The 22,831-nt window shown below is 51.7% G+C and overlaps 1 long non-coding RNA gene across 2 annotated transcripts; it reads right to left on the bottom strand.

The window, feature by feature from the left end:
* Positions 1-359: 359 nt before the first annotated feature.
* On the bottom strand, positions 360-20,855 carry LOC122702965. 2 transcript variants are annotated; one of them, XR_006343382.1, is made up of 3 exons: positions 19,545-20,855; positions 10,421-10,519; positions 360-691 (listed from the first exon to the last, which is right to left on the bottom strand). It is a non-coding gene; the product is annotated as an uncharacterized LOC122702965 (long non-coding RNA). The 2 variants fall into 2 exon arrangements; XR_006343381.1 differs by lacking the exons at positions 360-691; positions 10,421-10,519 and adding an exon at positions 18,770-19,050.
* Positions 20,856-22,831: the final 1,976 nt, after the last annotated feature.

Genomic DNA, 22,831 nt, shown 5'->3' with positions numbered 1-22,831 from the left:
TGTATTTAACCACTGGACTGTTTTGAGTCTCAAGGAAGAGAGGTGTGAAAAAGAAGATGAAGAAGAGAGCCAGGATTATTGCACAACACAGGGAATATAGCCAATATTTTATAACAACAAAAAATGAAGTATAACCTTTAAAAACTGTGAATCACTATATTGTACACCTGTAACTTATGTAATATTGTACATTGGCCATGTCGTTGCTGTTTAATAGCTAAGTCATGTCAAACCCTTTTGTGACCTGATGGACTATAGACCACCAGGCTCCTCCATCCATGGGATTTTACAGGCAAGAAAACTGGAGTGGATAGCCATTTCCTTCTGCAGGGGATCTTCCTGACCCAGGGACTGAACCCATGTCTCCTGCACTGGCAGGCGGATCCTTTACCACTGAGCCACCAGGGAAGCCCACATCGACTATGCTTCAATTAAAAAAAATTTTAAAAGGAAAAGAGCCAGGCTGGGGAACTGTGTGAGATAAAGGGGTCCATTAAAACTTCTCAGGGGTGAAACTTTGAAGAACAGGACTGTCCAATGTCCGTTTGAAGTTTTTATTGTCGCACTTGAAACCTTCCCTCTGACTTCCTGAAATCTCCCTCTGCCTGCCTTCCACACAAATACCTCTGCGGTGGGTTTCTGGTGGAAATAGCAGAAGGCGACGGCCACATTCCACATCTCAGTCAGGGCGCTGTGAAAACAAAACAGCAGACCTGGGTCAGAGGCCCGATCCAGACTCTAAACGAATTTAGCAGAAGTCGCCGCTCTGATGCAGAAGGGAGGGAGAAAACGTTAACCAGAGTGCTCCAAAGCATAGGCGGTATCTTTGCATTCCCACAGGGTGTGGAATATGGCTTTGAACTGATATTTTTGAAATCATAAAGGATGGGGGGTGCCCAGCTGATACATGGGTTATGTACAGAGGGCAAACTGAAGCTGAGAGAGGCCTCAGCTCCCCATTCGCCTCCCCATGCCCCAAGCCTTGGGCTGGCTGAGTTTTGAGGATCAAGACTCCAGTTTACACGGGGCATGGAGTGGGCCAGTGACTTAGGTGAGAAAGGAACCAGGGAGGGACTTGGGTTCCTTGGGTCCAAGTGTCTGACCCGGAGCACAAGCCCTCTTGCGGGAACTGACACGGATGAACTTAGGGCGAGCAGGCTGGCTTCGCTGCCTTCGGTGGGGAGGGTCCCCGGGCCTGGCATGTGGCTCTGTCTGCTGATGGGCCTCAACTGGCTCCTGCTGTAAGCCGAGGAGACAGGGGGGCAGCGAGCCAGGATGAACTTGGCCAGGGACTCCGGTGAGAGGCTCAGACCTGCCTGGTAAACTCTGATGAGGGGAAAGTCTGGAACGCGGGGCCCTGAAGGGGAGGGGGCACGGGGGCTGTCTCAGAGGCGGCCCTGAGCAGCAGCCAGAGCCGGAGGAGGGGCGCGGGAAGCAGGGAGGTAAACTTGACCCGCTGCCCACCTGGGCAGACTCAAGGCTGTTCGGTTCCCCAGAGCAGCTGAGAGATGCGTCTTGTCAGTTGCCAGAGGAGCCAGAGCCCGGCCAGGATCTGGCGGCTGCCTCGCTCCCAGGCGAGTTCCCGCAGCTTTTCCTCCCTCTCCTGAACATTCCGTTGGCTCCTCCGAGGCTCCCTTCCCGTCCAGTCCTGCTTTCCCTCCGAGGCTCCAGCATCCCTTCCATCTGATGACGCCCAGATGTCCACCTCCTGAGAGTCCCCGACTTCGTACCCACCCCTGCCCCCGCATTGCCACAGACCCCTCAGTCTCAGAGGCTCCGATTCACACTCCCCTCTGCAGCCCTAGGCCTGGGGAGCAAGACTCCATTCCACAGCCCTTTCTCTCCTTACCTCCCCTGACCCCCCAGGAGAGAGATAGACCTTGAGGTCAGGTCCCCAGCTAGTCCTGTTTACCGGTGGGTGGGCGCTGGGGGCATCCGACCCCGCCCATGCCTGTGTCTCCTACGTTGAAGCTCTCCTCTTCCTGGGCCTGCACTCTCCCTCTGCTGTCTTCCCACCCTGGCTGCAGAGGTGGTTGGCTAAGTGTGACCTGAGCTCTCTGCTGCTAGCTGCTCCCTCTCTGGAAAGTCACCCACGTGACGTTGCTGTGTCAGGCCTATCCCACCTCGCCCACTGTGTTAGGCCTATCCCACCTGGCCCAGAGAAGGTGATGGCATCCTGAGATTTGGCCTCGGCCTTGGAGGAGAGGTCTCTTTGGTCCTTAAACCAACCTGGGCTCGGGGGTGGGCTCGGCATTGATTTGAGGGTGTTACTGGCACCAACCAATAACAGGGTGACCTGCATTTCCTGAGATAGGCTGCCCCCAGACCGTGCAGGGAGGGGTGAGTGGAGAGACAGGTGTCCCACTTCCTGGGTCCCTCTGCCTGATCCATTCAATAAAGCCTCGTTCTATCCCGATTTCTAACCATCTTTCCCCTTCAAATCGGACCCTTTTTTGTGTTCCCCTCATAGACGGTTTATTAAGGACTTTCAGGTCCCTGGGTTACAATTATGGCACAGCTTTATGTTTTCAATAACAGCAACCAGCTGGGCTCTGCAAACCCCTCCACCAGTGGGGAGTTATGCACCTTTGATAGTATTTGGTCCAGTTTCAAACATTCAGACAGCTTTTGATTATGAAAGCAATCTTTCTCTCGTTAAGGTCTGGTCATTTCAAAACTTCAGGCTCAAATTTGATCCCAAACTTTCTTCTTCCTCCACAAGGAAGCTTACCACAAGGTAAGCTAAGCTGGGAGCTCTGGGGGCTGGAGGTGTGAGTGGGGGGTCTGTCACACACACACACACACACACACCCCTTTCCTCTGTGTGAGTGTGAGGTCCGTTCCACATACACACAAACACACACTTCCTCTATGTGAGCGTAGGGTCTGTCTGTCTGTCTCTCTCACACACACACACACACCTACCCTTCCTCTGGGCTCACCCCCAGAGTTGGGGTCAGGGGAGCAGAAGCAGGGAAATGGTCATTCCTCTAGCGGCACCTGTCCAGGCTGTGGTTCCCCTCCTGTGAGTCATGGCTGTGGTGTCTGCAGGTCTGGAGGTAGTAAGTGGAGGCCCCCAGGTCCCTCTGACCAGGGACCCAATCCCAGGCCTCTCCCCCAGGCGCAATTGGTCCCTCCCAGACAAAGCTACACCTTTCAGTGACCCCTCAGCCACATCCCTCCAGTGCCGAGACCCCTAGCCCCAGGCTGAGAAGGTTCCAGGGAGCCCGTCACCTCCACCCCTTCCCGACCCCCCACATCCTGTGCTTGGCTTGACCTCTCCGCCTCCCAGGTACCAGAATCCAAAGGACTCTACCCTGGCGTGTCATCGCGTTCCCCTGTGGTGGCCTTGGGGCAGGGGGCTGTCCATGGCTAAGTCCATACCATTTGGGTAAAGACATGTCAGTCTCCCCTTCTTGCAGTCACCCCCAGACTTTACAGTCAGTACCCGTGGGCTCCCATTTCTCCATGCTGGGGAGAACCACCAGGCACCTGCTTTCCCACCCTCTCCCTACAGGTCCCTGAGTGGGGGACAGAGGCATCTTGTGATTGTTAGTTCCCTCAAAAGGCAAGTTTCTCCAGACTCTGACACTCTCAGCTGTAAACCCACCAAACCTGTTGGGCCTCTCTCCCACAGGGGCCCAGACTCTCAGGGTGATCTCTGGGCAAAGATTCCTATCGGGACCTCCCGCTATGCTGTTCTACCTGCCCACGCTGGGCCAGGACCCCAGAGACCCCGGAGTCATCCTAACTACCTTTCTCTTCTCACTGCCCTACGACAAACCTCTCCTAGGCCATCAGATCCACCTCTCTGCTCCCTGTTCCCTGTTCACTTGGGCCCATCTGTTCTCACCTGGACACACCCCTCAATGCTTCTCCACCCCAGTTCCTTCCACCAACGGCAGTGACCTTCCTGAAACTCCTCAAATGTTAGTCTAGTTATATCCCTCCCTCTACCAGCCTCGGCTGGTTCTCTAATCCCTAGGGAATATTCTAGCTCCTGCTCCCACATTCTAGGCCTCTCTCAATGTGAACTCCAGCTTCCTCTCCAGCTAAGTCCACACTTGTTAGCCACTGCTGGCTTCATCTGGCGCACAGCCTGACCACTGGTCGCGACCGGGCCCTGGCTCTGTGTTGAGGGCTGTAAGGATGAATCAGTAGGAAGGAGAGTGCTGTGATCAATTAGTGATGCCTGCCGTGGGCCCTGGCTAGCGGAGCTGCTAGGTTTTCGCCACCCTGTTCTACCCAGGGATCCAACCTGGGTCTCCTGCATCGAAGGCAGGTTCTTTACCGTCTGAGCCACCAGGGAAGCCCCAGTTGTTCCAAACTGTCCATCTTTTCCCACCTGGAGGCCACCCTGGACTCTCCATAGCACGCATACTAGGTTACTGCCTCCATAAACTCCCCACTTGTCCCCGACCTTCCACGACTTCGCGCACGCCATCCCCCCTGCTGAGACTCCCCTCCACTTGTCCTCTATTGTCAAGTTGCCCCTCACTTTTCCATCTTTCTAGACTTCACTGGGGCAACCTTGCATCTTTTTTGCCCAGGTTTACACTGTAGCCCGCCATAATTATCAGAAGGCCCTCTTTACTCCCATACAAGTCCCAGTCTGCACCGTGAATTATGTACACTCACCCTGACAGGCGCCTCCTGTCATTTTTGGGGCTGTCTTGCCAGTACCCAGCCCAGTGTCTGGCACTGAGAGGTATCTTAGACTGGAGTGGAATTAAACTGGTACGAAGAAAGAGAGAAAGCAGCTGGCAGGGTGAAAGGTGAGAGAGCTGGTGTTGACTGGCATTGAAGTGGGCCCCTGGGACCCCAGTGGACCAGTCAGTTACCTGTATTACAGGAAGCCGGGGATTCCCATCAACCTGTCAGCTCAGGTCCCTGGGGGATGGGCCGAGATACAGAAACCCGAGGTGGGAGACTATAAAAAAACTGACTGAGGGGGCCCAGATCCCGCTAGCCCACCAGTGTCATCGGAAAGTAAGACATCTAAAAATACAGCTGCAGACAAACAGGAAGTGGGTACAGCCAGGAGGTGGCTAAGACACAGCTCTGGGTCTGCACTGCCTGCCGCCCTGAGGGTGTCCTGGCGGGGGTGCTGGCACCCCAGGATCTTCGCTCTGGTAGTGCTCCCTGCTTGGAAGGTCCCTCCTTCCCTGGACTCTTCCCCTATGGAACTCCCTTTCTGGAAGTTCTCAGCTCCAAGGACACTTCAAGAAAGCTGTCTCTGATCCGCCCCTCCCCTCAATCTGGATAGATTAGTTCTGATCTCTCCTCCATGGCTCTGTCCTTAGATCATTATTTCTGTGATTGTCTGCCTAACCCTGACCAAAGCCCCTCATACAACCTGGGTCAGAGGGTTTAAAGTCAGGTGCCTGGGCTCAGATTCCCCCGGTGTGACCTCGGGCTGCATGCTCTGTGCCTCCTCTGTAAAATCTTTCCTTACCTGTAAAATGGAGACAGTTCCAGCAGCCGCCTCTCTGGGTGGTTATGTCGGAAGTGTGCTTTGAAGCATGTCACATGTCTAGAATCTTCCGTGACACCTTGTAAATTGCCTTATTATCAGCATTCAGTACCCTTACTTGAATCCTAAAGGAAATCAACCCTGGAATATTAATTGGAAGGACTGATGCTGAAGCTCAGTTCAGTTCAGTCACTCAGTCGTGTCTGACTCTTTGCAATCCCATGGACAGCAGCATGCCAGGTTTCCCTGTCCGTCACCAACTCCCAGAGCTTGCTCAAACTCACGTCCATCGAGTTGGTGATGCCATCCAACCATCTGATCCTGTTGTCCCCTTCTTCTCCTCCCTTCAATCTTTCCCAGCATCAGGGTCTTTTCTAAGGAGTCAGTTCTTTGCATCAGGTGGCCAAAGTATTGGAGTTTCAGCTGATTTCCTTTAGGATTGACTGGTTTGATCTCCTTGAAGTCCAAGGGACTCTCAAGAGTCTTCTCCAACACCACAGTTCTAAAAGCATCAGTTCTTCGGCGCCCAGCTCTCTTTATAGATCAACTCTCACATCCATACATGATTACTGGAAAAACCATAGCTTTGACTAGACAGACCTTTGTTGGCAAAGTAATGTCTCTGCTTCTTAATATGCTGTCTAGGTTGGTTACAGCTTTTCTTCCAAGGAGCAAGTGTCTTTTAATTTCACGGCTTCAGTCACCACCTGCAGTGATTTTGGAGCCCCCAAAAATAAAGTCTCTCACAGTTTCCACTGTTTCCCCATCTATTTCCCGTGAAGTGATGGGACCAGATGCCATCATCTTAGTTTTCTGAATGTCGAGCTTTAAGCCAACTTTTTCACTCTCCTCTTTCACTTTCATCAAGAGGCTGTTTAGTTCCTCTTCACTTTCTGCCATAAGGGTGGTGTCATCTGCATATCTGAGGTTACTGATATTTCTCCTGGCAATCTTGATTCCTGCTTGTGCTTCATCCAGCCGGCATTTCACATGATGTACTCTGCACAGAGGTTAAACAAGCAGGGTGACAATATACAGCCTTGATGTACTCCTTTCCCATTTTGGAACCAGTCCATTGTCCCATGTCCAGTTCTAATTGTTGCTTCTTGACCTGCATACAGATTTCTCAAGAGGCAGGTCAGGTGGTCTGGTATTCCCAACTCTTGAAGAATTTTCCATAGTTTGCTGTGATCCACAGAGTCAAAGGCTTTGGCATAGTCAATAAAACAGAAGTAGATGTTTTTTTGGAACTCTGTTGCTTTTTTGATGATCCAAAGGATGTTGGCAATTTGATCTCTGGTTCCTCTGCCTTTTCTAAATCCAGCTTGAACATCTGGAAATTCTTGGTACTATTGGAGACTTGCTTGGAGAATTTTGAGCATTACTTTGCTAGTGTGTAAGATGAGTGCATTGCTTTGCCAACAAAGGTCCGTCTAGTCAAGGCTATGGTTTTTCCAGTAGTCATGTGTGGATGTGAGAGTTGGACTGTGAAGAAAGCTGAGTGACAAAGAATTGATGCTTTTGAACTGTGGTGTTGGAGAAGACTCTTGAGAGTCCCTTGGACTGCAAGGAGATCCAACCAGTCCATCCTAAAGGAGATCAGTCCTGGGTGTTCATTGGAAGGACTGATGCTGAAGCTGAAACTCAAATACTTTGGCCACCTCAAGCAAAGAGTTGACTCATTGGAATAGACCCTGATGCTGGGAAGGATTGGGGGCAGGAGGAGAAAGGGACGACAGAGGATGAGATGGCTGGATGGCATCACCAACTCGATGGACATGAATTTGAATAAACTCTGGGAGTTGGTGATGGACAGGGAGGCCTGGTGTGCTGCGATTCATGGGGTTGCAAAGAGTCAGATACGACTGAGCGACTGAACTGAATTGAACTGAAGATGAGTACAATTGTTCGGTAGTTTGAGCATTCTTTGGGATTGCCTTTCTTAGGGCTGGGAATGAAAACTGACCTTTCCCAGTCCTATGGCCACTGCTGAGTTTTCCAAATTTGAAGTCATATTGAGTGCAGCACTTTCACAGCATCATCTTTTTAGGATTTGAAATAGCTCAAATGGAATTTCATCACTTCCACTAGCTTTGTTCGTAGTCCCACTTGACTTTGCATTCCAGGATGTCTGGCTCTAGGTGAGTGATCACTCTGTTGTGGTTATCTGGGTCATTAAGATCTTTTTTGTAGTTCTTCTGTGTATTTTTGCCACCTCTTCTTAGTATCTTCTGCTTCTGTTAGGTCCATACCATTTCTGTCCTTTATTGTGCCCATCTTTGCATGAAATGTTCCCCTGTAATCACTAATTTTCTTGAAGAGATCTCTAGTCTTTCCCATTCTATTGTTTCCTCTATTTCTTTGCATTGATCCCTGGGAAGGTTTTCTTATCTTTCCCTGCTATTCTTTGGAACTCTGCATTCAGATGGGTATATCTTTCCTTTTCTGCTTTGCCTTCAGCTTCTCTATTTTCTCAGCTATCTGTAAGGCCTCCTCAGACAACCATTTTGCCTTTTTGCATTTCTTTTCCCTGGGGATGGTCTTGATCACTGCCTCCTGTACAATGTCGTCAACCTCCATCCATAGTTCTTCAGGCACTCTGTCTATCAGATCTAATCTCCTGAATCTATTTGTCACTTCCACTATATAATTGTAAGGAATTTAATTTAGGTCATACCTGAATGGTCTAGTGGTTTTCCCTACTTTATTCAATTTAAATCTGAATTTTGCAATAAGGAGCTCATGATCTGAGCCACAGTCAGCGCCTGGTCTTGTTTTTGCTGACTGTATAGAGCTTCTCCATATTCAACTGCAAAGAATATAATCAATCTGATTTTGGTATTGACCATCTGGTGATGTTCATGTGTAGAGTCATCTCTTGTGTTGTTGGAAGAGGGTGTTTGCTATGACCAGCGCATTCTCTTGGCAAAACTCTGTTAGCCTCTCCCCTGCTTCATTTCGTACTCCAAGACCAAACTTGCCTGTTACTTCTGTGAAGAGCCAACTCATTAGAAAAGACCCTGATCCTGGGAAAGCTTGAAGGCAAAAGGAGAAGGGGGTGGCAGAGGATGAGATGGTTAGATAGCATCACTGATTCAGTGGACATGAATCTGAGCAAACTCCTAGAGATAGTGAAGGACAGGGAAGCCCGGAGTGCTGCAGTCCATGGGGCTGCAAACAGTTGGACACAACTGAGCGACTGAACAACAACATCTATTACTGGAGGGCAGGGCTGAATTGATACTCTTGCCTCACCCTGGAGTCCCAGTAAAGTCCTTGACTTGTTTATCAAATGAACACATTTTTTTTTAATGTACCACTTGGTTCTAAGAAAAAGACTTAAGGCCACGCAACAACATGTGCTATTGAGAGTTTTGCAAATGTTAGAGCAAGCTTAAAATGCTAGTTATTTTTCCTAGGCAGCCCTGGTCTCTCTGCATGGATAACCATCTCTCCCTATCACACGCTGGTGTGAACTAGCAGGAACCCACTACACTGGGACTCCCTCCCTCCCAGAGTGCCTGCCTCTGGTCACAAGAAAAGTCTGTGTCCCAGGGCACTGAACTGAAATGTGCCTCGGGTCCCTTCCTGCCACTGGTCCCAGTTCTGCCCTTCAGGCCTTGGCCTGAGAAAACCTGCAGGAGATTTGAGCACAGGGAACCTGGCAAATCCTGGCAAATCCTGGATGGAAGTGTGGGGTGGGGGGGGGGGGGGGTGGAGCGAGGGCCTGGGGAGGTGCCCTGGGCTGGCTGGCCATCCCTCTTCAGGCCTCTGAGGGCAAGTTGGGCATGTGAGGATGACTGAGGTGTGTTTTAGTTAAACCGTTGCTCTTGCTGGAGTCCCAGGGAGCCTGAATAATTGACAGTGTGGTCAGCAGCTGACCGCTACTTCGAAGCGTGGTGGAAATTGACTGGGTCAACATTTACTGCCCCAGCTCCAGGAGGCCCCGGAGGTCAGAGGTGAGAAACACTGCCACATCCTGAGTCCTAACCAAGCAGTGGGACCCGAGTCAGGCAGACCCGTCTCTGTGCTCAGCCCCGTCCGTCTGCCAGTCTCTTTCTTCTCTTCTGTAGGGCCAGGAATCTGCTCCCCATGGCAGGTAGATGGGGAAAGTGTCCACAATCAGAACAGGGATACAGTGGGCAGGAGGGGCAGGGTGAAGAGTCCGATTTGGGTCTGAGGGGTCTGCCGCACAGTCTGGAGGAGAAGGGATTCTGGAGATGATGGAAGTGGAACTCCTGGAGGCCACACCACTAAGTGGTCCGGGAAGCTACAGGAGCTGATGAGGATGTCCAGGGTGAGAGCGGCGCAAGAGGCCTGGAAGGCCACTGACATTTAAGGAGTGGAGGTGGGCCTGGGAGAGGAGACCCCAGGGGGACGGCGAAGGAGCTGCCAAGGAGGAGCAGTGTGGGGCAAGGTCAGAGTGTGGAAAGCTGCTCAGAGGTTAGAGAGGATCAGGACTGAAAGGGGTCTGTCTTCCGGATCTGGGGGGCTTATCAGGGCCCCCTATGAGGGCAGCTGTCGGAGTGTTGATGGGTGGGTAGGAGGAGAACCCGATTTCCTAATAGAAGCAGGGCCACAAGGGGAGCTGAAGGGCGCCCAGGCACTCACTCACATGGGTGGTACCCAGATGCACAGGGCCATGAGGGGAGCCAAGGGGCACCCAGACACTCACTTCCATGGGATACCCAGTTGCAGCTCTGGCATCATCAGGAACACAGGATTTAGACCCAGATCAGCCCCTATATGTACAAGTCCTAAGTTTTTACCTGATATTAATTCTTTCTCAGCCTAGCCCCCCTTGTCTTTTTCTAAACTCTTCCCACCACAACCGTCATCCAGAAAAGTCCTACTCACCCTTCAAATCCCACTTCAAATATCACCTCCCACCCCAGGCAGTTCCCGATGTCTGCCCACATAGAGTTAACCCCTCTCCCCTCTCTGTACCTTGGACTTTCTTTCTTCTTTCGCACGTGGGTGGTTGTTCATTGATTCCTTGACAGGTGTTGACTGCACACCTACTATGTGCCAGGCACTGTGAGGATCCTGGAGGTTCAGTGGGAACCAGACAAATGGTAACAAACTCCATTTCCAACCAGCTGAAGCAAAAAAAAAAAAAAAGTGGGAAGCTCAAGGAGACAATGGATAACCAGATTGCTACTGGGCAGCGCCGCAGCTGGGCCAGGGGTCAGGATGCTGCCGGCTCCCTCCCCTTCCCCCACCCCAGCCCATTTTTCTCCTTTCCTCTTTCTGTCTCTGTCTCTTCAGCTTCCTTTCCTACTCAAATTGCCTCCCCCCACTTTGTGGAAAACAAAACTACTCTTAACTCACGAGTCCCCACCAGGCGGGCTGTAACTGTTTCCCCCAGTTCTAGTTTTAAAAAGATAACTGCGGAGAAGGAACTGGTGGGCCATGTTTGGGTCAGGAGTTCTTGCCTCCTTAATGAGCTGATATTAGAGAGTGAGTCATGTGACAATGACCTCCCTCTAGGGACTGCCTGGCTCTATGGAGTGGAGAGAGGAGCTCAGCCCTGGAAGAAGTAAGGACCTTCTTCCAGTAGGAACTGCAGGGAGGATGGGATGGTCCTCAAACCAGTAGGGGTCTCCTAAGGCGAAGGAGACCTATGTTGTAGACAAAGGAATACTGGTACCAGCAGTCTGGGGGCTACAGTTCAGAGGCTCCTCACCCTGGCATCCAGGGAAGAGTGTGGGCCTCTTCTCAGGATAATGGTTTTAGATGCACAAGTGGAAATACATGGGATTACAAAGAATACCAATTATGCTGATTCTTGAGGAACTTAACTGTTGAAGGAGTGTGAAAAGACATTGGAAATTTGCTCTGAAATCTCCTGGAGGGGAGAGATGGGAAACCCGGCCTTTCCCTTGAGGATGGAGGCTGTTAGACCTGCCTGGGGCCTGGAATGGCCCTGAAGGAAGCTGGCAACCAAGGAGATCCTTGGAGGGAGGGGGTCAATGACCAGGTACAGCAGGCAGGGTTCTCGGCAGCCCCGTCAGTGGAGGCTGACTCTGGTTAATGTAAAGGAGGTGTTTGGGAAAGTGTCAGGTGGGGCAAACGATCGATGGGGGACTGGATAAACAGGTTTGACGGGAACCGGAGAGTGCCGGCCCAGCCAGGGCCCAGCCAGGGTGCCACGCTGGAGTGTGCCGCTTGCCAGCTGGTCGCCCGGCTCCTGCTGGCACCTGGAGATGGTGCCATTCTGCGGCAGCGGCCTTTAAAGGTCCAACTGACTCTGGGCCTTTGTGCCACTCCAACAATTCCCAGACCCGGGAGGGTGTGTCCACACTTTAGGGCTTCCTTGGTGGCTCAGTGGTAAAGAATCTGCCTGCAGTTCAGGAGACCCGGGTTCAATCCCTGGGTTGGGAAGATCCCCTGGAGAAGGGAATGGCAACTCATTCTACTGCTCCTGCCTGGAGAAGCCCGTGGACAGAGGAACCTGGCGGGCTGCAGTCCATAGGGTCGCACAGAGTTGGACACATCTGAAGTGGCTAGGCAGCAGCAGTCCACATTCTAGCTGCAGGGTACACGTCCCATCAGCGTGTGTGCTGGTGGCGGTCCTCTCACCATCTGGGGATCCCTCAGATACTCGTTAACCAAAGCGACAAACTTCTGCTACAGCTGGTTCTGAAGGGTGTGTGTGTGTGTGTGCACACGCATGTGTGAGAACTGACGCACTGGGTCATCTTCTCAGTGCTGTTCTGTTGAGAGCCTGGGCCTGGGGTGCTGTGGGGTGACATGTAACCCTGGGGAGAGAGGCTCTCGCCTCCCTGGAAAAGGAAACACTGCCGGCCTGACACAGAGAACAGGGCCTTTCAGAAAATGAGCCCCGTTTCCCCCTTTCTTCTCTACAACCCTTTAGAGACAAGGGCTGCTGACTCCTGGAATGAGTTAGCCAGGGCCCTGGGAGTCTCAGGCTGATCATGGGCGGGGGTGGTCTCTCAAGAGAGAAGACACAGGCATCCAGTGATCAATGGACAGGGCTCAAAAAGATGCGATCTTGGGGCTTCCCTGGTGGTCCAGTGGTTAAGATTCTGAGTTCCCAATGCAGGGGGCCTGGGATCAATCCCTGGTCAGGGACCTAGATCCCACATTCTGCAACTGAGGATTGAAGATCCTGCATGCCCCAACTAAGACCCATTGCGGCCAAATAAATAATAACAAAAAAGATGAACTCTTACTCAGAACCTCAAACTGAGGGCATGGGTGACCTGCATCTCCGTTTCAATGCTCTCTGCCCACGCAGCTTTCAGCCTAGACCCAGCCAGCTGTTCACCCATCTGTCTCTTCTTCCTCCTGGGCACACAGCCGGCCTACACTTCCCAAACTTCCTTGCAGTTAAGTATTGAATGTGACCTTGGATCAACTGATAGAAGTGGCCAGGGCCACTTCTAGGCCCATGTTGTTGTTTAGTTGCTAGGTTCTGTCCAACCCTCTTGTGACCCCATAGACTACAGCCTGTCAGGCTCCTCTGTCCATGGGATTTCCCAGGCAAGAATACTGGAGTGGGTTGCCATTTCCTTCTCCAGGAGATCTTCCTGACCCAGGGATCAAACCCACATCTCCTGCACTGTCAGGCAGATTCTTAATCACTGAGCCACCTGGGAAGCCCAACACTTTTTATAAAAATCCATAAAACCCTGCAAGCCTCCAAATTCTTCTCCCAGTCAGCCAAAAGCAGATGATTCTGAGGCTCTCGAGGAGGAGGATGTAGCCACAAGGAGGAGGGAGCCTGGGTCCCTGAATCACCACGTGGAAGGCCCATGCACCCATCACCCACCACAACATCTGCCCTGTGAGCTGGAAAGACAGCTCCCCTGTGCCACGGAGACCGGGGCCCGGCTCTGCAGCAGTGGGGCTTCACTGACGCACTCAGAAGACGACCGCTGAGCCAAGCTGCTCCCCGATCATGGACGAAGCACTGGCCTGTCCTGGGCCTCAGATTCCTTGACTACCAACAAGGACCTACTGTATAGCCCAGGGAACTCTACCCAATAAATATTCTGTAATAACCTATATGGGAAACAAATCTGAAAAAGAATGAATATCTATCTATATGCATAACTGAGTCACTAGCCTATATACCTGCATCAAACACAACCCTGTAAATCAACTCTACGCCAATTAGCAAAGAAGTCACACACACACAAACATTCCTTGACTAGACGAGAGCCTGGGCCGGGTAATCTCTAGGGAAGGACCTTTCCTTCTGGGCCAAGGCAGAATTTTAACTGCACAGTTGCACGCACACACACACACACCTGCACTGTAAGGAGGCCCAGGAATGGTTTCATGACAGTGTTTTTCTCAAGACCCAGATGAGGACAGCATCCTGGAACCTCGTTTCCAACAGACATAACTGTAACAAAACCCATCCTGTAGACCAGTAGCACGCAACGACCAATGCCAGTGATAAAATGCACTTGTTTATCTGTATTTTTATACCTTCCTGGGTCATAAAAAGAACTACACTCTCATCAGATAGTGTCCATGCACAGACAGCACTGCAGGGAGAGAGGAAGTGGCAGCTTTTGTTCTTATAACCTTGTGACCCTGTGGGACTAAACAGCCATCCGTGTTGGCTGTTTTTTCTGACTCCTCCAGGGCTGGGGGAGGGGGTGGGATGGGGAAGGGTGGGGGGTTGCAGCAGAGAGGGGACAACAGCAGATGCTGTGGAAGATGGTATCTTCCCTGGCTCCTGCTTCTCCCCTTTTTTACGGGGAGAACGGTACCAGTGAGGCTGCGGTCTTGGGCTGGTACTTCGTCTCAAAGCTCACAGTTATCTACCAGGGCACTGCTTTATGTGCACATAGTACAAACTCATTTAAACCTCATGATACAATTTCAGCAGGGGGCATTGTATAGATAGGAACACTGGGGCACAGAGAGGTTGAGAACTTGTCCAAGGTCACACAGCCAGCCAGTAAACAAGTTGATGTCTCACCTAGCCAGTTCTGGCTCCACAGCCACCTTTCTAGGTTGGGAGAAAGATGCTGATCCTTATCACAAAAGCCACCAGAAGCAGAGGAAAGGAGAAGGAAAGTGAACAGAGACTCGCTGCTGGGTGGGGGCCCCCACGGGACATCTGGCAATGTCTGGAGACATTCTTGGTTGTCACAAGTGAGAGGATGAACTACTTTCCTCTGTCTATCCAGAGGACAGAGGTCATGGCTGCTAAACATCCTACAAGGCCCCACCTCCAACAAAGAATTACCCAGCCCCCAAATGTCAGTAGCAGCTAGGTTGAGAAAACCTGCTCTGAGGTCAGGCAGGCCTGTGACCTCTGCTATCTCGTAGCTGTGTGGCCTGGGGCAACTAGCTCACCCTCTCTGAGCTTCACTGTCTTTAGCAGAACACTGGGTAGGGTATTAATGAGGCAAAGACTGACGCATGGGAAGTGCTCAATAAATGCCAACTCCCACTGTCTCCACCCTAGCCTTCCCTGCACTTCCCCATCCTCACCCGCCCCAGGCCCCGTCACGTTTCTCGACCAAGAACCAGAACTGACCCTCCCCAGTGAGCCTGGGAGACTTAAGGAGTTTATATTCCCCTGCTCGCTCCTGGATGTGCCGCCGTCTTCAGTGCCTCTAATTACTTATTTAAAGGCTATCGATTCCTTGGCTGCGGCTCAGAGGCCTCGCGGAATTGCCTGTCTCGCAAAGAGCAGAAGCGCCTGGGCCTCACGGCTGCGGCCCTAAACCTGACATAACCAGGCAGGGGGTTATTTGCGCCGGGGATGCTCGTGAAATATTCATATGCTGATTTAAATACCGAGGATGTCAGAGCTGGAAAGAGCCAGAGAGACTGTATCAGCAAAGCGCGCCCTCGTCCAGTAGGGCATGCGGTGGGGTTTGGTGGGGAGGGAAGCCAGCACGTGAGGGTTCAAGACAGATACCCAGGCCTCGGGCTCACTGTATGACCTTGGGCAGGTCACTTGCCCATCCTGGGCCTTTGATTCCTCAACTGTCATGAGAAAAAGGGGGTTGTGAGGCTTAAATGAGGTGGATATATAAGAATAAACATAGCACAAAGTTGGCCTGAAAGATTTAACTGTGTTTAAAGTCAGCAAGCTTTATAGCTGGTTCACTTTGCTGTGAGTAGAAGCGAACACAACAGTGTAAAGCAACTACGCTCCAACAAAAATTAATTAAAAATAAGTACAAAGAGAAAAAGTCAGCGAGCCTGTCTGAGCCTTAATTTCTTTCTCCAGAAATTTCCTGGGGACTTCCCAGGTGTCACTAGTGGGAATAAACCTGCTTGCCAATGCAGGAGATGTAAGAGACATGGATTGAACCCCTGGGTCAGAAAGATCCCCTGGAGAAGGGCATGGCAACCCACTCCAGTATTCTTGCCTGGAGAATCCCACAGACAGAGGAGCCTGGTGGACTATAGTCCAAAGTGTTCCAAAGAGCCAGAGATGACTGAAGCAACTTAGCACACACACAGAAATTTCCTAGGGTTGTTAAAGCTGAATGAGGTGACAGATGTGATTACCTTATACTAGGCAGAGGCAAAAGGTTGGCTGATAAATGCCAAGTGCGTTTAACTAACATGTATCAGTGCCCAGGTGCTGTGCTAACTCCTAGGTGCTGTGTTAAGGGCTTAACAGACACTAGCTCTCAGAATCTCCCAGCAGCTATGGTGGAAGCTATTGTTATTTGAGTCCCACTGTTCTGCTGATAAACTGACCGCTGGGGGTGGGGGCAGCGGAGTCCTGATTCGTAATGTTTGCCAATTTCCCTGATGTAAATAGTCCCAGTGTGATGGGCCAGTGTGATGTCACTGAACAGAGTTGAGATGAGATGTACGCACCACTGGATCTCTGATTACAGATGAGGAAACTGAGGCTCAGAGAGGTTGAGAGACTTGGCCAGGGTCACACACCATGATGGGTCAGAACAAGGACAAGGCCATGTATCCTTTCTCACAGTCCTGTGCTCCTCTCAATTAATAAAAAATAACACACTTAGGGCAGTGTGGGGGCCACCTTGTCCTCCCTTCCCACCCCAAAGCTAGTTCAGGAAGCCAAGAGAATCACTGTTCATGAGCACTGGCTCCAAGCTGGGCCCCGTGCCAGGTAATTAAGATGACACCTTCTTACTGATTGATCCCAACAGCCTGTGAGGAATTCTGATTGCCAATTAACGGAGGAGGGAAACAAGCCTAGACGGGTGCAGTGACTTGCCCAAGGCCACAGAGCAGGAATGAAGCAGAACTGGGAATTCGAACCCAGGCCTCTAAGGACTCTAAGGCCCACGTAACTTCCTCTGCACCATCCAGCCTGGACCCCAGCCCCCAGACTGCCTGATTCATGGAGGGATCCTTGTGGAAACCCTACTGGCACTCACAGACCCATTTGCTCTACAAATTCACCCTCTATCTCTGTCTCAATGATGTATATTTGAATCAACTAGGATTTCAAAGAAATCAACCATTAGGCCCCATGTCAGATCACATCTTCGCAGAAGAGGAGCAAGGACCAAGTGGCCCTGGTGTTAAAAGCTTTCCAGGGGATTCTGATGTGCAGCGGGTCCTGGGAATCACAGTCCTGTTATTCTGTCATCCCTGGTGCTGTGCTAATGGGGACATGTCAGACCCTAAAGGAGAACCCCAAATGCCAATACTGCTATGGCCCTTGAGGATACCAAGGATGTGTTAGTGGGGGGATTGTTTCCACATCTTAAATGGACACACACCAGCTTCAGCGTCTTCCTGAATGAGTTCCCTTGTCATAGACCTGACCTCCAAGGACTGCGGGCACTGGACAAGCACACGGCAGCTTTTCTCCTCCCCCTGACTCAGCAGCCCACCACTCACTCATTCATTCACTCAGCACATGTTTCCAGGGCCAAACACGGGACTGAGTGCTGGGGCACAACAGTGACCAAACATGGACCAGTGCAAGCCACTGGGCAAGAAAACCTGCGTTCACAATTGCTGGGGATTTTCTGGCTTTGTTCAGAAAAATGAATCGTACTCCAGAAGGGAATGGCAATCCACTCCAGTACTCTTGCCTGGAGAATCCCATGGACAGAGGAGCCTGGCTACAGTTCGTGCATCTCCCTGGTCACCCCCAGGGAAATCCTTAAAGGGTGTCAGGTTCATTGCCTTTGCGATAGAAAAAAAAGAAAAAGACAAGGCAGGATCACAAAGAAGACGGGGCTGACTCCTGCCGAACTCCTCCTGTTTGGCTGAGTCAGCGATGCCGAGAGGCCTCCCTGGCCTCAGAACAGAATTGCGGGAATCTGCAGATATGCTAGGGTTTCTCTGAACAGGGACAGGGGAAATGAACTGCTGTTTTTCTCCTCTGCTTCTAGCTGCTCTTTACACACTCCCACCCTGCGTCTTGCCCATGTCTCTGAAAGGCCACTTGTCTCAGACTTCACAGCACTCCACAGTCTAGAAAGCCCTTGCAAAGAGCTCTATGGCCCCTAAAGTGGTTTATGACGCTGAAGTGCTTTTTGGATTATAAAAAGCTAATCCACAACTGCCTCCTTGATGCGGCAACATTTACAAAACGCTCTGCAAGTCACAACGTGTTTTATCGTTTGCGCTGTCCTCTGCAGTCCAAAAATGCTTGCCTCTCCAGAGGGAACTTTCTAGTTTGCAAACCCTGGTCACACCCCTCGCTGCATCTGAACTGCAGAATTAGCTCCATGGTGAAGGCTAATAATATCTATTCCTTGTACAGCACTTAGAGTGTGCCTGGCAGCAGTATGCAAGGTTTGTGTGTGTTAATAGGCTTCGTGGGCACAACAGCCTGGCGGAGCTGGTATTTTTATCATCCAAGTTTACAAACGAGGATGCTGAGGGCAGTGAGGTAAAGTGCTTTGACCAAGGTCACAGCATAGCACAGCCTGGATTTGAGGCACTGCAGTTTGATGGGATGAAGGCAGGTTTTGCACCCATTTTTCAGATGAGGAAAACAAAGGCCCAGCTCTGCCCTGCTCACTGTGTGGCCACCGTGTGGCAGGAGCCCTGCCTCGGTCTCTCCCCCTAGGGTTCCGCTCTGCTCTGAACAGAAGGTTACCCGGAGACCTCCTGCCTCACAGATAGGAGGAGGGAGGGCAGAGTGAGGGGTGTGAGGGACAGGAAACTTCTCTGGGGGCCTGACTCAGGGAAGGGAGCTGCAGAGAAGAGAGTAGGCTCCCCTGGAGAAACTTTACTGAGAGCCTGGGGGGAAAAAAAATCACATAGTCCAATCCCAACCCACTGTACAGATGGGAAAACTAAGGCCTAACAGGTGAGAGACTCATTTGTGGTCATGAAGCACACAGGATGCAGAGGTGGGACTAGAATTTATTTCTACGCTCTTCCATGACCCAAGAGGACAACTGGCTTTTGATCTAACAAGGCTTCAGACATTTGTTCATTCATTCATTCAGCTAGTCAGTTAGCTAGTCATTCGACAAATGTTCTCCATTACACGCCAGACCCTGGAAACAACAGTGGTGGGTACAGTCACGGCGCCGATTCTCATGGAGTTTACAGTCTAGAGCTGAGCTGTCCAACACAGTAGCCACACGTCTTCTATTATGTACTTGAAATGCAGCCCGTCCAAACTGTAAAAGACACACTGGATTTTGGAGATTTAGTAGGACAAAAAAGTTTTAAAAAAATCTCAGTTGTTGTATTGATTACGTGTAGAAACATTTAGAATATATTGGGTGAAATGGGCTTCGTTGGCGGCTCAGAAGGTAAAGCATCTGCCTGCAATGCAGGAGATCCAGGTTCAGCCCCGGGGTGGGAAGATCTTCTGGAGGAGGGACGGGCAACTCACTCCAGTATCCTTGCCTGGAAAATCCCATGGACAGAGGAGCCTGGCGGGCTACGGTCCCTGGGGCTGCAAAGAGTCAGACACAACTGAGAAACTAACATACACTGGGTGAAATAAAACACTAAAATTAACTTCCGCTGCTTCTTTTTTTTTTTTAAGTAGCTACTAGAAAATTAAAATGAAAAATTACTTAAGTGGCTTGTATTATGTTCTTCTTGTGCAGCACTGGTCTATAGGGAAGGTCTGAAAAAGAACAAATAACCCCATTGGCAGCCTTACCTTTATGCTGACACCAGCCAGAGGTGCAGACAGGCTCCGACACCTCGTGGAAAGCTGATCCGAGACATGATGAAGGTCCAAGAGCCAGAGCCAACTTATCTCCCATTCTTCTCGGCTCTTCTCCTCCTGAAGGCCCCAGGAGTCCCTTTTGTCTTTCTTCTTCCTTCGTTTTCTTTCCTTCTCCTCCTCCCAGAGTCCAAGGCCAGCTCCCCTTCAATCCCATTTCACGCCACCACCCCCAGGCTCTCCAGCAGCTGCAAGGCCGTCAAAGAGGAGCATGGATGGCAGGCCCTGCCTTCCCCTCTCCCGGCCCTCACAGCTGCGGCCCATCACCAGTAGTGACTCCCCTGATCACAGGGAAGGTGCGGGAGGATCTGACCGTGGGGGAGGCTGGGAGGAGGCAGCACTTGAGCTGAGGCCCAGGTGTAGGCAGATGTGACTTCAGGGGACAGGAGGTGACAAGACCGGCTGTGCTGGGCCCTCAAGGGGTCCTGAGAGCAGGCCAGCGTTGCCTGGCTGGGACTCAGAAATCCGGGGCCGTGGCGGGAGGTGGGCTCTGGGTGTGGGCAGAGGCCACATCACAGGGCTGTGACAGCCTTGAATTAGGTCTTTATCTGGAGGGCACTGGGGAGCCCTGGGAGGTGTGTAAGCAGAGTTCCTGGAAGCCTGATGCTTTCCCTGCCCGTGGGGGAGGATCTCAGGAGGCAGAGCCTGAAGCCGGCTCTGTCTTCTTCAGAAAGCTGGCCCTGCTGGAATCCCAGCTCTACTGCTTCCCAAGGTCCCCTGCTGTGTGACCTTGGCTAGGCTGACTTCTCTGTGCCTCGGCTTCCTTATCTGGGAGCCAAAGAAGCCCGCGTGACAGTGGTGATTCTCCGGGAGCGTTTTTGCAAAGATCCAGAGATGTGCTGCCTGCGAGGCGCTTGGCACAGAGTAGGTCCACACATGGCTGTCCCACCCCACCTGCCACATCCATGCCCCCGCGCCTTAGGCAGCAGGAAGCAGGATGCGGGAACATCTCCGAGCCCGTCAGAGTATTTATAGCTGTGTTCTGTCAGCTCGTTGTTGTTTTTTCGGTTGCATATATATTTTTACATTCTCCTCCATCACACATGGCTTCTCAACGTGGCTGAGAAACGGTGGGGGTGGATGGATGCAGAGGGTGGAGGTGTAGGAGGTGGAGCCAGACGGCCCGGACAGCACCTGGGCACCTGAGGGCCCAGCCTGGGTCAGGGCTCTTCAGCTCAGAAACCATCACTGGATCCCCGGCGCCCTGCCCCTTCCCTGTGGCGGGAGGAGGCCCCGGGCCTCAGGGCATTTCTCTCCCTTTGCCCTCTCTGCTCCACCCGCTGAGCGGCTTGCTTCCCTGGACACGCACAAAGCAGGAGAAAGCACACTGGACTGCCCTGCCTCTCACCATCTGTGCCGCCGGGAGCAAGTATCTCTCCCTCTCTGGGACAAATTTCCTGTCCTGGGAAATGGCAGCAGTGATTCCAGCCTCTGGAGCTGCTGTGAGGACTAAAGGCAAACCCGAACTCACAGTAGCCGTTACCGACTGAATGCGCTCCAGTCTCGTGCCCCCGGGCCTTTGCTTGGGCTGTTCCCCTCGTCTCCCTCCCCGGCCAGGAATTCTCTCCTCCTCCCGACCCACACCTCCACTTGGAGAAGTCCTTCAGGGTCCACCTCTTCCAGGAGTCCTCCAGGCGCTCTGCAGAGAATCCCCTTCTCTCTTGGAGAAACTCTGAGAGTTCTTTGCCCCAGTGTTCTTTCTCCTCTAAAGAGAGTTTACACACTCCTTGCTTATAAAAACAGCCTGCACCCCCCAGTGCAAAGCTTTCTCATGGTCCCATCCTGTCTTCGCACCATCCCCCAGGACTGGGCACCGCGTCCCCATGCTGCCGGCTCAGGAAGGAAAGTGAGTCGTCCAAGATCTCCTCCAATCAGGACTTCCAACTCACGGCCTCATGGTCATTGCCATGAGCAGTCATGGGCATCTGCTCCTGCACTGTGCCGGGCAGGTGCCCTCAGAGTAAAGGTTGGTCCAAACAGCCGCTTCGCTACAGACTCGGGGCTCTTCTCCCCATCTAGGAGCACATCCAGGCCACCCTTCTGACCTCTGAGCTTCTTCGCCCCCAACCAGGGACCCTACCGGCCAGGCCTCACCTCCAGCTCTGAAGTGGGGTGGGGAGGTGGTGGTGGGGAATGAGAGTACCGTTGCTGGGCAACAGCCTGGAAAGGATTCAAACCTCTCTGAGAGAGGGGAAGGGGCCTTTTCCTGGGAGCCAGAGGTGGAACAGTGGTGATGGCCTCCACCTCTCCACTCTGCAAGACCAACCTCTCAGCTTTGCTGCTGTTTCTCTCCTTCAAAACCTCCTTACTTGGGATTTCCCTGGCAGTCCACTGGCTAAGACTCAGAGCTCCCAATGCAGGGGGCCTGACCATCCCTGGTCAGGGAACTATTCATAGATCTCACATGCCACACACACAAAATACAAAAACAAAAACAAAAATAAACTTAACAGACTTACTCACCTTTTCTCTGCTGCATTCACCCATCCTAACTCAATCATTTATTCATCAATTACTTCGTTAATTTATGCACTTGCTTACTGCCTGGTGAATCACTGCTTCCCTACTTACCAGCTGCGTCTATTTCCCCATCTGTGAAATGGGGGTAATACTAATACCCACCTCAAAGGCTTGTGGTGACATACCACCTGGTGTCTAGTGGGTACTTTACAAGTATCTGCTCTTAGGATGATTTTTCATTCATAGTGTTTTCCAAGCACCAATTCTGTGCCTCGTGTCATGTGGTGACCGAGGTAAAGAAGCTCTCGGTTTAGAGGGAGATGCAAACAAGACCAAGGGGGACGCCCACGTGGGCCTTGCCCATCCTGTGTCTGGATTTCCTGCCTTAGTTACCTGGGCACATCAGGGGAGCGGGCAGAGCATGGGCCGATCCTTTATTTGCTAACTCTGTGCTCTTGGGTGGTGGATTGAACCCCTTCTGACCTAATTCTTTTTTTCTTTAATTAATTAATTTTAATTTTTTGGCTGTGCCGCGAGGCATGTGGGACCTTAGTTCCCCCACATTAGAAGCACCGAGTCTTAACCACTGTATTACCAGGGAATTCCCCGTGACCTCAGTTTTTCCGTCTGTAAAAAGAGACTAGCAGTAAGAATCTGGGGAGGAGGAAATGAGATCATGTGTGACCCTCTCGGGGCTCACAGTAGTCAGCTTCTAACAACGGCAGCAAGTACTGTTTCTGGTGTCTGGTGGGACTCGAGGC

Source organism: Cervus elaphus, chromosome 11 (assembly GCF_910594005.1).
Source record: "Cervus elaphus chromosome 11, mCerEla1.1, whole genome shotgun sequence".
Lineage (NCBI taxonomy): Eukaryota > Metazoa > Chordata > Mammalia > Artiodactyla > Cervidae > Cervus > Cervus elaphus.
This window is presented reverse-complemented; position numbering and strand designations above follow the sequence as displayed.